Genomic DNA, 12753 nt, shown 5'->3' with positions numbered 1-12753 from the left:
TCTTCCTCCTCATATCGGGTTAGATTTCTATAATTTTTTTATTGCTTTTTTAGTCACTGTTCATATATTTCATCAGAACTCCTTATCCGTCTGATTGTATCTGCTCTCTATTATTCTGTCGTTTATGCTTTTCTCGGATTTAGCAAGAGCGGAAATGATTTATCTTATCCGTAGATCAATAAATCTACGTGGTTGCAACAAAAAAAAAAGGACTCAGATCCGAATATTCAGAATGTTCTAAAGGATGAAGTTTGGATTGCAGATATCTTTCTACTGATTTAGATTAACGAGAAATATATTGTAGTTTTGTGTTTTTTTGTGCCTTTTATGGGTTCTTTTTGCTCTTTGTAGTCATTTTCATCTCTTGGTGGATATTGTATTTGTTTTAGTCTGTGTGAGGTTTTATTCCTTATATTTTGCTTGTTGTACTTCTTTATTTTTTTATCTAATAAAATTACAAGCATTTTCTCAAAAAAAAAAAAAAAAAAAAAAAAAATTTGTTAAAGAAATTGATTAATGACTTATATCCATTTAGAAGATAAAAATAAATTGATTAGCGGCTAAAATATGCAGCTTACCTAATTATTAGTTGACTTTGGAAAACTATAAACGTCGTTGCATTTTACTCTAAGCTCAAAATGTGGAAGTCAATTAAGGATGTAATTACTTAAATCTATTATGTACTGGTCCAAACCCCGTATTATGTAAAGATATAATTTCTCATTAATTTTATTCATCAATTCTTTTGATTGAAATATTCAAAATAATTAATAAATAAATTAATATAATCAAAACATGTCGTTAAAATAAATAAATTCAATGGAAAATAAATAAAACTTTTTTCTGTTTCGTGTTTAGAAAATGATATATGAATTAATTAGACAGAGTAGTTTTACTTATTTGAATAAGAAGTTACACGCGTCATGTTTCCTCTCATTTTGTTGTAGTGGTCACGGATTCAATGGTTATGGCCCTGTTTGGTAAAGAGCGTTTTGAGATAAAAAGAACGGTTTTGACCAATTTTAGAGGTTTGACCACTGAAACCGCTGATTGGAGTGTTTGGTGGAGAGAGGTTTGGGAGAGAGTTTTGGGATGAAAACGCTAATTTAGGAAAAGCTCTTAAAATGAGTTTTTTCAATTAGCGTTTTGGAATATTAAAATTAATGGACTTTTTTAACCTAATAGATAGACTCTCTCTTCTCATGCGCCAAAATTAATGCCCTTATTCGTCTTTTTACACAAACCGCTATTATCAATCAGCTAATTTTTACCAAACAGGTCTATACAAACAGCTAGTCAAATCATCTAATGTAATCAGCTAACAGCTAATTCCGAAACAGGGCCTATATATGTAATGAGCTTATATCTTTTTATGAATGAAATCAGCTAAGTTTTTCTCTCTCTTAAATCCTCATTTATTCTTCTAGAAATTATCTGGTATCATCTTGTATAGCATCTTTCATTCCCTGTGGAAATTTATCCCGCCATATCCAAACTTCATCTTCTCTCATGGCCGATGGAACTAGGTCTTACGTTATTTATTTATCTATTACATCATCTGGTCCGATCAATTTGAACCATCCGATCCGACCAAATGACATGTGATCCAACTATAAATTTGGTTTGATATCTGGTACTGTTCTAATAATATTGATTTTTACATATAAAGAATATAATTTTATACAAAAGAAAACAAAAGACTATTTTTATTAATTTTTTACAATTTCTTTGAAAATAATAAACTTTTACGTCTAAAGTTAAAGAAAACTAAACGTTTTATTTTCTGAGTTTTATTTTACCGTAACACTCAGAAAATAAAACTTTTATATACCCTATAAGAAAATCATGACTTTATATGCTCAAATGATATTTAAAATGAAAACTACGTTAGATCCACAAGGTTTGACGTTTAAACCACCAATATAACGCTCACCTACCTTGTAATTATTAGATTTAGGTAGATAGGCTTTATTTTAACTGTTCAAAATAATACACAAACAACTAATAGATGGAAAGTAACAAGCCATTAAAAGAGGTTGTTATTTGAAAATTGTGTGGGGTAAAAAATATAATTGAATTAATATATAAGGATCAAAACTGTAAATATCAATAAAGGAAAAAGCAACTAATTGCTGCTTTTAGGAGGTGCCAGACACGCCTCACCTGGCGCGTGTACATCTGGCACCTCCGTGATAGACACTCCCAGCAGTTTGGTTTTTCTTTTAGGTTTATGGAGAGAAGAAAGAGTTTGTAACTCTTTTTGATAACAAACTCCAAAAAGTTACCAATGCTCTAATGGTGGGTTATAACTCTACCTATGAAAGTCACAACCAATCTTTATACAACAGAGATGCTCTAAGTTATGAATATCGTAGATTGGCTCGGTTCGTGGTAACTCCAAAGCCAATCGACTCTGTTTTCAAAATAACATAATCGAGAACTAAAAAAAAAAGGTAAAAAATGAGTAAAAACATAAAATAAAGCATAGTTTTAGGTTTCTCAATTTATTATATTTGCAGCGTGCCTTCTTAATCTTCATAGAGTTTGAATGTTGTTTTTCCTGCTCAAAATTAATAACAAAAGCTCATTGAACCCGAAAAGGACAAAACAAGAATTTTTTCTTGGTGATTTTCAACATAATGACATTAACTTGAAGAGCTATGGAAGCTAATCAAGCTTACTAAGTGTATTTGAGTGGTTTAGTGACCAGTTTTGGTGTTTTTGGGACTGATTCCAACATAATGATGAATTTCTATCTCCTTCCACTCTCTAATATTCAAAACCCTAGTGTGAAAAGCTCTCATACTCACTAAACCTTTTTCTTTATATTGAATTCAATAATTTTCACCCCTCTCTCCCTATCACAACCAAATTGGATTTATAGAGAAAAATATGAGGTGATTGCAATAATTGAAAGCATGGTTCTTAGGTATATGACCCTTTCTGTACAAAAGAGTCGATCAACTTTAAACTTTTGATCCCAAGGTCGATCGTCCTTATCATATGAAAAGTAGTTGATTATGTGTTGCGTGCACGTCACCGTCCAACATTAGATATTTTGGATTTTGGGGAAGGGTTGACCAGTTTTAGAATTGAATTTTAGAGTTGATCGATCTTATTGGACATATTCCATGTTTGAATTTTCTCATTTTCTCTCGAGCTTTGATTTTGATGTTTCGAGACAGATATTAACTAAATCAAACTTACAACTCAAGGTTAACAATAACACATCATAGAAGTCGGAAACATTCGTGCTCATAAATGTTTTGGGTTTTACGCCTTCGAACAACCAAAATTGGTTAAGCGTGAAATAACACAATGAGTGTTAAAAGACTGACTTTTCATAAATGATGGTCGCTCAAAGTTAACAACAACACATCATAGAGGTCGAAAAAATCTGTGCTCATAGGTAACTTAATAGATGTTGAAAGAGTATGTCTAGAGGTCGTGTCTCAAATTTCGGCGAAGAAGTGTAGATATCAGTTTTTCATAAAGGCAATTTTGTTTGAGACTATCTTGTCGACCTAGGATAAGGAAGCAAAAGAATAAACGTTTATGCTGGAAAAGAGAGATGCGAATATATACCTTTTCCTTTTCTCTCTATCTTATATCTGGCTTCTAATGGTGCAGGTAATTAGGCCATGTAAGATCCTTTCCGTGACTATTTTAAGTATGTTTACTTGATAGATCTAGTATGGGATGCGGAACAAGATAAGGAGGGAAAGCTAAAAGAAGAAAAAGTGAATCTGGATTTGGTAACTCAACTCCTTTTCAGCCTCTACCACGAAATTTACCTGGAGAGCCAATTTTTTCAAGAGCCTCTTCTTAGGCTCTTCTACAACCAGAATTCTCTGCTCAAGTTGAGATACAAAGTATTGAAGAGATTGTGAAGCAAAATCTCATGATCTAGGGCCTATTTAGAATCCATAAGAGAATGGCTCTCCCCATGCAGATGTTCCTTAAAACATTGCATATGATTTTAGACCATGGAGTGAGCCTTCATCCAACAAGCATGAAATGTTATCTCCCTTTCCAAATTGCTCTTCAATTGAGAGAGCTCATATTGGCTTTCACTGGCCTCTTCCCTTAACTATCGTACCTCACCATCCTTTAACCTTAAAGCATTAGATAGAGAAGACACAACCTTCTCATCACTCTACAACATGCTCTCTAGGTTGGCTGCATCACCAACACGACTTAAGGCCCATTGATTACGGGCACGAACATCTTCTTCAGCCTTCCATGCCCGATTGGCTGATACGGTAGCCTTAGCCTTCTTCTATTTTTGGAAAAAATTAGCATTTGCACGAGCATCGCCCAACACTTTCTCCAGCTCTTCTACTCGGTGAGAAAAGACCACAAAAACTCTGGTTCCCCTTCTCAAGTTCCTGCACTCAGAGAGTAGAGGCTATAAAATCTTGTTGTGTCTCCTCTATGATTGAAGCCTCACATAGTGCTGAGACAAACAAGTATATTGGTGGTTCATCTCCTCAGATGATGATAGAGCCTAAGCAAAAAATGAAAGGTCACTACTACACATCATACAAAGATAAACTAACCAACCATGACTTACCTTGGCGGAAATATCACACTCAACCTCAACAGGAGTTGACCCCTCTAGAACATTTCCTACGCCCTCCCCCAAAGGGACTTAGGACTTGGGCACAGCCCCATGGGGATCCTCTTCCATAATATCCCCTCGGGATGATTTCGAATCAGATAGAGTGACCACCGAGACATCTTCAGTGGCTACGCACTGTCTTGAGCCAAAGCTTCAACGCTTAGCTCCACAGCAGGCTACCCAACATCCACGTCTGCTTTGGACACACATACCCTAATTAACCTCAACTAGAGGCATATAACCAATAATAACATCGGGCACTAGACTAGCCCATACTGGATTGAGAAGGATGGGCTCGGGTTGACATGTAGTCGCCTCCCTACTTGAAGAAGGTACATCAAGCCCGAACTGGACGTTACCTTCCAGACCCACACCTGTAGATCTTGTACGTGTAGCGTCTTCAAGAGGATTGCCTACACTAGCAGTACCTATATATGTAGGGTCTTCACGAGGATTGCCCATATTAGCAGATCATATACGCGTAACATCTTCACGAGGATGAACCACACCAGCAGATCTAATGTGAGTAGCGTCTTCATACGAAACATCCTAGGGTGGCTTTGACCCCATCACCATATGGGCCGACTCATTCATAGGAACCTTATTTTCCCTTAGGGCAGAAATGCCCCCCGATCACTATGATATCAGTCCTAACTGTGACCTCTCTTTGCTTCCTCACTAACATACGAGCATGAATTGGAAATGATTAAGACCTCCAACACAAAACAAAAGTATAAAAATAAGAAATTCACCTTGGAAGAGACTAGCATACTCATCTATGCTAGTAGTATAAGAACACTCGTACGAGCCTTTTGAAACATAAGGCCAGATACTCCGAAGCATCCCGAGCATGTCCACATAATCCCATTCAAACATCAAAACTCATAAGACGCTCCACCGCCTCCTTTTCTACCTCAGTTAGACCCCCCTCCTTATTCCAACCATAGGATCTTCAGGGGCTGGATTCCAATCCCATCGGAAAGGAAAACCGTCAGAATATGAACTGTTTGCATCCTTCTTATTTGGAGCGATAAGGAACCACTTCATCTTCAAGCCCTTAAAACTATCCTTTTTCTTTGCCAAAAAAGTTGTCCGATATCCTTATGCATTCTCCAAATGATGAGATCGTTTGTGGTTCTCAACCTTGGTATCCAAATACGACAGAAGATAACTCCCTTCAAGGCAATCCCCAAATATTGTGAAATTTTTTCAAAAGCTAAAAGCTCCACCCAGGAATTGGGAGAAACCTAGGAATGTCACAACGAGAAGTCCCTCAAAATGTCTACTACACTATCAAATTGAGAAAATTGCATCCCCAATTCCACATGCTGGGTATAAATACCCAAATAACCGTTGCTACCGGTGTTTACCCTGCAGGAGGCGGAGGGAAGACGAACATCCATTGGTTGCAAGTCAGGACGACTAGAAATAAAAGACTGTAATTTTTCTGCAATCAACAAAATGGTTGTTCCTCAGCTCGAGGTTAACTTTATTCCCAAATGATTTGTCTGCCACTTTCTTCCTAGATGATTTACCCGCCTATGAAGGCTTCTTAGGCACCATAACAAAAGATGAAAGTACTAGAAAAGCAAAAGTAAACAAAAAAACTTATTTTCAAAACCCAACCAAATCACCAGAAAAAGAAGAGCAAGAACTAGTCCGAGAAAACAACAACGAAGAAATGAAAAGTAAAAAGAAACTCACCAACCTCTTCCTCCTTTTATACAGTCGAGGAAGAAACTGAAAGGATGACTACCTTCATTACTAAATAGTAATGATCAAAGAGCATTAACTGCTCCTGGCACGCTCCTAAAAAACATGAAACACGGTGAGCAGGGATAAACCACTGTCAGCTCGAACGACGCCCAATACAGATAAACACGCTCTAACACATCATAAAAAGTAGAGGAAAAGAAAAACAAATCAATCGATAGAACCTCACACAATCTCCTTATCTGTCCTCCCTATTTTCTTAAAAATCTCAAAATATCAAGATCGAGCTCCCTCATACAAGCACCCGGGCTTTTTTTTATTCGGCAAAAACAAACAAGTGAAGCACCACCCGAGGCCACAACTTTCTCGTTCTAAAGAACGATAAACTTTGATCTGGAGGGCATTTGATATCAGACGGATATAAATACATCTATGTGACATCTATGAAGCCTGAGCAATCACTCGGAATCAAGGCTCACATGGAATTGTCACAGATGATCAGTTCACTGAATGACCCAGTCTCACAATCTTGATCCAGGAGATCACCATCGACCCGTTCAAAGATCAACCTATTACAACGTAATCATGCCCAATCTTACCAATCACAGAACAATTGGGCTCGAGGGATACTGAACTCTGATCTATGGGTACATGTTCGCCTATAAAAAATGACACATTACACAACATACTCTAAGACTTACATGATAAATAGAGTAAGACATCCTTCAAGGTACACATTCATTCAAATTCACTAAGCTTATACTCTAGCTTTGATTTATTGTTGTGTATATCCACAAATCGGTCAAAGCTGACTTAGACATTAAATCGAGTTACCTGAACTCCTCCCATATTATAGACTTCTTTGAGGAACTAGATGATTTATTCACACCAATAAGTTTTTTTTTTTTTTTCTGAAAAGTCGACACCAGTAAGTTATGAATGTGTTTTACGCAATTATAAGAAGATCCACTTAAATACACAAACCACAAACTCATTAATTGGATAAGTTAGAAAAAAATACATACACCTCAATAATAAGAAGTATAATTATCAAACGTTTTAAATATATTTTGAAAATTAAATAAAATGAAGGAAAATGTTAAATGTAAACGCCAAACACAATGTCAATTCTCTAGAAGCAAATTGTGGCATTTGATTTTTTTTTTTTTAGCATTTTTCGAATTTATATAAAATAATAAAAGAAAATGAAAGCTTTGATAAACATATAAAGGCTTAAACCATTATTTTGCCCTCAATCTATCTAAAATTTTGTTATTTATCTCATGACCTATTATTTGGTCACATTTGACCCATGACCTATCCCAATTGGTGCAATTTCACACAATCTAACTGGAAACTTGACATAATTATTATTTTATTAGCACGTGACGATATTTTGATACTTAAATTTGATAAATTTTAATCTAGAAATTTATTTATTTTGACATAAGAGTTTATGTGACAAATAAAATTTAAAACGTGTAACGTACCAAGCTCATATGTCAAAATATCATTACATATGAGGGGGGTTAACAGTTTTCTCAAGTTTCCATTTAAATTAGATGAAATTTCACCAATTTGGATAGTTCAGGGGCCAAATATGATCGAATGATAGATCAGGGGCCAAATAACAAAATTTTGAATAGGACAGAGGCTCAATAACACCTTACACCAAATATAAATATAGTAAGGCATTTTTCAAGTACACATTTATTCGTATTCACTGAATTTATACTCTAGATTTGATTTACTATTGTGTATATTCCCATATCGTTTTTAAAAACTGATTTAGACATTGAATCGAGTTAGCCGAACCGAACTCCCTCATATTACAGACTTCTTTGATGACCTAGATGATTTATCCACACCAATAAGTTACGAAGGTGTTTTACACGAGCTCTTATATTAAGTACCGGGTCTTCCATGTCACTTAGAGGACCCCCAATTCACATTTGGACACATGTATTGTGACCCCACGTAATAATTAAAATAGTTAAGCCTCTTTTAATATGCGTGAGTCCATAGATAATCCTGAAGGAACCTTCTCTCTAGGATTTACATACCCACCCCCGCCTCCCACCCACCGCTTTCTTCTTTCTTTTTCTTTTTTCTTCTTTGCTCCAGCCGAATCTGCCGATCTTCCCGTTAGCTGTCTTCCTCTTTGCTGTAGCCTAGTTGAGGAGGAAGAAGGAAGCTTGTCTTCCTTCTTCCTCCTCCCACCATTTTTATATTTTCTTTGCTTTTTGTCTTTGTAGTTGTTTTCTCCTTTTGTTTGTGTTGGTTTTGTTAGTTGGATCCTATATCTTATTAGATCTCTAGATCTGTTGAAATTGCATCTGGTGGCTACAATCTTTATTTTTGTAACTGATAACATCGTGATATTAACCCGAGGACTAAAAGGGATATTCACCTTGAGAACGCCACAAGAAGAACCGGATGGCGGATCTCCACGGTTCAGCTCAGTGAGATCCGCTGGCGAACCTATGAGGCGAATCTCTTCATTCACCTGATTCGCCACTATAACGGCTGGCCGCCGACTCGGCCATAAAGATCATTAATGAGTAATCAATTAGCTAACTGCCAGGTTAGAGATAACTCGTAACCGCCATTAATAGAGCATTAATGGAGACCTTCTAGTTACCTGAAGGTTACGACTTTTTAGCTATATATAGCCTACATCCCTAGGCTATCAAGGTACACATTCTTATAACCTTTGTCAATTCAGTTTGCTTCCTTGAATCATCTTACTGACTTTGGCATCGGAGCTTCCTCTCGTCGAACCCAACGACGCCCCCACAGGGACGGACGTTGACCAGAATTTCGCTACCTGTTATCAATTGGTGCGGTGAACGTGGAATCCTTGACCAAACAAAGGGTTTTTCGTGCACACTAAAAAACTATGACAAACGGAGATCAAAATCCCTCCTTAGGGATTGAAACACCATTAGTTACACCATCTAGTGCTGGCCGCACTGATTCTACTACTCCTGCAACGCACGTCGAAAATAGTATGCCTCCAGATGCTTTCATTAGTATGTGTGCCCAAGCAATTGGAGAACGGTTTGGAACCGAGACAGGGAATCGCCTGCGGTCATTTATGACCCTCCCTCCACACTGGAGCATGGCGTCCACATCGGCCGTATCATCTTGGCCTTTGTTAAGCTTTGGACCGGGCGCCCAAAGTTCTTCATTCCTCCAAGCTCACAACACGGATTCTATGATAACCACCACAACGTCGACTGGCGAACGGCAAATCAATCGTGAGTTATTTCCTGATGGCGCTGAAGGAAGTCAAAGAAATAATTCATCCTTACCGGGTGGATCCGCGAGACCTGGATTAAATCTGGACGGACCCAATATCCCCAGGCATCCACGGACGAATCTTCCCCCTGGCGGATCCAAAGGGCGAACGCACAAAAGGCACAGAAAGGAGAAAGGCAGGCGGTCCAGGTCACTTTCGCCCCGACGACCGAGATCCTCCCATCGTGGTAGATCGCCCCCATCTACTGGTCGTGGACGGAGTAAAAGGCCAAAAGAGACACCCCATCCAAGTGGACCACCACCACCACCACCTTCGGGAACTGTTGGACACATCCCGTTAGGAAGCCAGGGAGGGGGAAACGGGCCGGCTCCCCCTGGCGGAGGAGGCGGAGGTGGAGGTGGCGGAGGAGGAGGTAGTGGAGGAGGTGGCGGATGCGGTAATGGAGGAGGGCATTCGCCATCAGATCATTCGTCTGATTCAAGTTCTTCTTCTTCTTCTCCAAACAGATCGCCACGAAGAGGTCGTCCCAAGGCGGATCCAGAAAATTTTGATGATAGAGTTAGGGCCTTGGTGCTCCATATGAATGAAGAAAATGCTAGGCATAACCCGTTCGCCAATAGGGATTCGCCTTTCGTAGCTTGGATTGAGGCGGAGGAAACAGACAGAGCTTTTAAAATTCCCAAATCTTGCAATATACACAGGAAGTGACAATCCAGAAGCTCACGTTAGAAAATATCGAATACTGCTTAGGCTCAATCGTGCCACCGAGCCCGTGCTCTGCAAAATGTTTGTTACCACGCTGGGGGGCCCAGCCTATTTGTGGTTTCAATCTTTACCTCCAGGTTCGATAAACAACTTTGATCAATTGAGCAGGGAATTTTGCGCTAAGTTCGCCGGCTGTATTCCTCCAGTAGTAAAATCTGGGAAGCTTTTTGAGTTAAAGCAGAAGGCGAATGAATCCCTTCGGGAGTATGTGGACACTTTCAACCAGTTGTGCATACAAATCGTTGATGTGGATATCTCCGTAGCTGTGGAATGTTTCGTAAGAAATACCACCTGTAAGAGTTTGCAGGAAGATCTCATTCGAAAGAAACCCACCAGCATGGCAGAGTTGATGGAGCGTTGTAATTACTTCATAGAAGTGGATGACATTCGCCAAGGTTCACCATCATCGCCGAAAAGAGACAAAGGCGAATCTCGTCCCCGAGATAGAGACAGGGACAAGCGTCAGGACTCTTCCTCTAGAAACCGGCGAAGAGATTCTAAGAGCAAATCAACGTTTGTCACCTCTTTCACACCTCTCAATGCTTCTAAAAGTGAAGTCCTTATGTGGATCGAGAATAGTCAACACAAACGGAGCATTTCATACCCCAAACCAAAGGGAGGGGAGTACACCAATAATGGTAAAAATCCTAAAAACTATTGTAAATATCACAGGAAAAATGGCGACGACACTGACGCATGCTGGGTGTTAGCTCGAGAGATCGAGCGTCTCATAGAGAGGGGCAAATTGGATCGGTTCATCCAAACTGAAGGCAAAAAAGGAGATGGTGATAGACCCAAGGAGGACCCAAAGAAGAAAGGAAAGGGTACCATCAATGTCATAGCAGGCGGACCTGGATACCAGCCAATGCTAAAAAAGGCAAGGACTGCCGCCCTTGACAGGACGTCGTTAAATCGCCCCTTTTCCGATGTAGGTCCTGAGATATCTCCCTATGCGGATGCACTGGTTGTCACTATGATGGTGGAAGGCTGGGAGATGAAAAGAGTAATGATTGATACTGGGAGTTCATGCAATGTCATCACCAGAGGAGCTTTCGCCAAACTCATGATTGATCCCGTTCAATTAGAACCAACTGTGGTCGATATCTTAGGAGTGACGGGACATACTATCCAAACAAAAGGCCAAGTCACTCTGGATTGTGAGCTTACAGACGATGATCAAGTCTGGAAGGGTGATCTGGAATTTTCTGTCTTGGATGGTCAGTTAGCTTACAATATCATCCTCGGACGGCCCTTTATCTCCGAAGTTGCAGCCCTTATCTCCATACGCCACTTAATACTTTACATTCCTACGGCCACGGGAGGTGTAATGATCAGAGGTAGCCAAAAGGTGGCCCAGGAGACATATTCGGCATCACTAATGATTCGCCCACAATCTAAGGAGGAAGATGAAGAGGAGCGCGTCACAATGACCTTGGGCGAGACCGAAATGTACCTTATGGCGGATGAAAAGCAGGTGCGAATGGCTAAAGGGCTCAAAGACGAAATTAAAAATGCAATCACCAAAGTGCTCTGTGAGGCGGAAGATGTCTTCGCATGGAAGGATGAAATTCTCCCAGGAATCAGTCCAGACGTGATCACTCACAAGCTCAACATTCATAAAGATGCAGTTCTCGTGGCTCAGAAGCGGAGAAATCACGGCCCGGAAAGGCAGAAGGTGATAGAAGAAGAGATCACCAAGCTCCAGCGGGCGGACGCCATTGAGGAAGTGCTTTACACACAGTGGTTGGTGAACGTCGTTTTGGTGAAAAAAGCAGACGGATCTTACCGCATGTGCATCGACTTTACGGATCTCAACAAAGCTTGCCCCAAAGACAACTATCCTTTGCCATGTATTGACATGCTTGTAGACGGAACCGCCGGTCACGCCATGTACTCCTTTACTAATGTGAAGTCAAGTTATCATCAGATCCCCATGGAGCCCTCAGATAGAATCAAGACCTCGTTCGTAACATACCAAGCCACTTATTGTTTCAAAGTTATGCCCTTTGGGCTTAAGAACGCGGGTGCAACTTATCAGAGGATGATGAACAAGATATTCGCGGATAGTAAAGGGGATAACTATTCTGTCTATGTGGATGACATGATCATCAAAAGTACGACCATAGAAAAGCATGCGGATGATATAAAAGAGGTACTGGACGTACTCTGATGCCACAACATTAAGCTGAACCCGGAGAAGTGCACTTTTGGTGCGACGTATGGAAAATTCTTAGGGTTCATGATCAGCGAAAAAGGAGTTAGCCCAAATCCTGACAAGGTTAAGGCTGTCCTAGAAATGCAAGCACCATGAAATATCAGAGAAGTACAACGCCTTAATGGGCGTATCATAGCCTTGGGCAGATTTATCTCTTGTTCAGCTCGCAGATGTCAG

This window comes from Euphorbia lathyris, chromosome 2 (genome assembly GCF_963576675.1).
Source record: "Euphorbia lathyris chromosome 2, ddEupLath1.1, whole genome shotgun sequence".
Taxonomy (NCBI): Eukaryota; Viridiplantae; Streptophyta; class Magnoliopsida; order Malpighiales; family Euphorbiaceae; genus Euphorbia; species Euphorbia lathyris.
The sequence above is the reverse complement of the archived record's forward strand: the minus strand, read 5'-3'. Positions refer to the sequence as shown.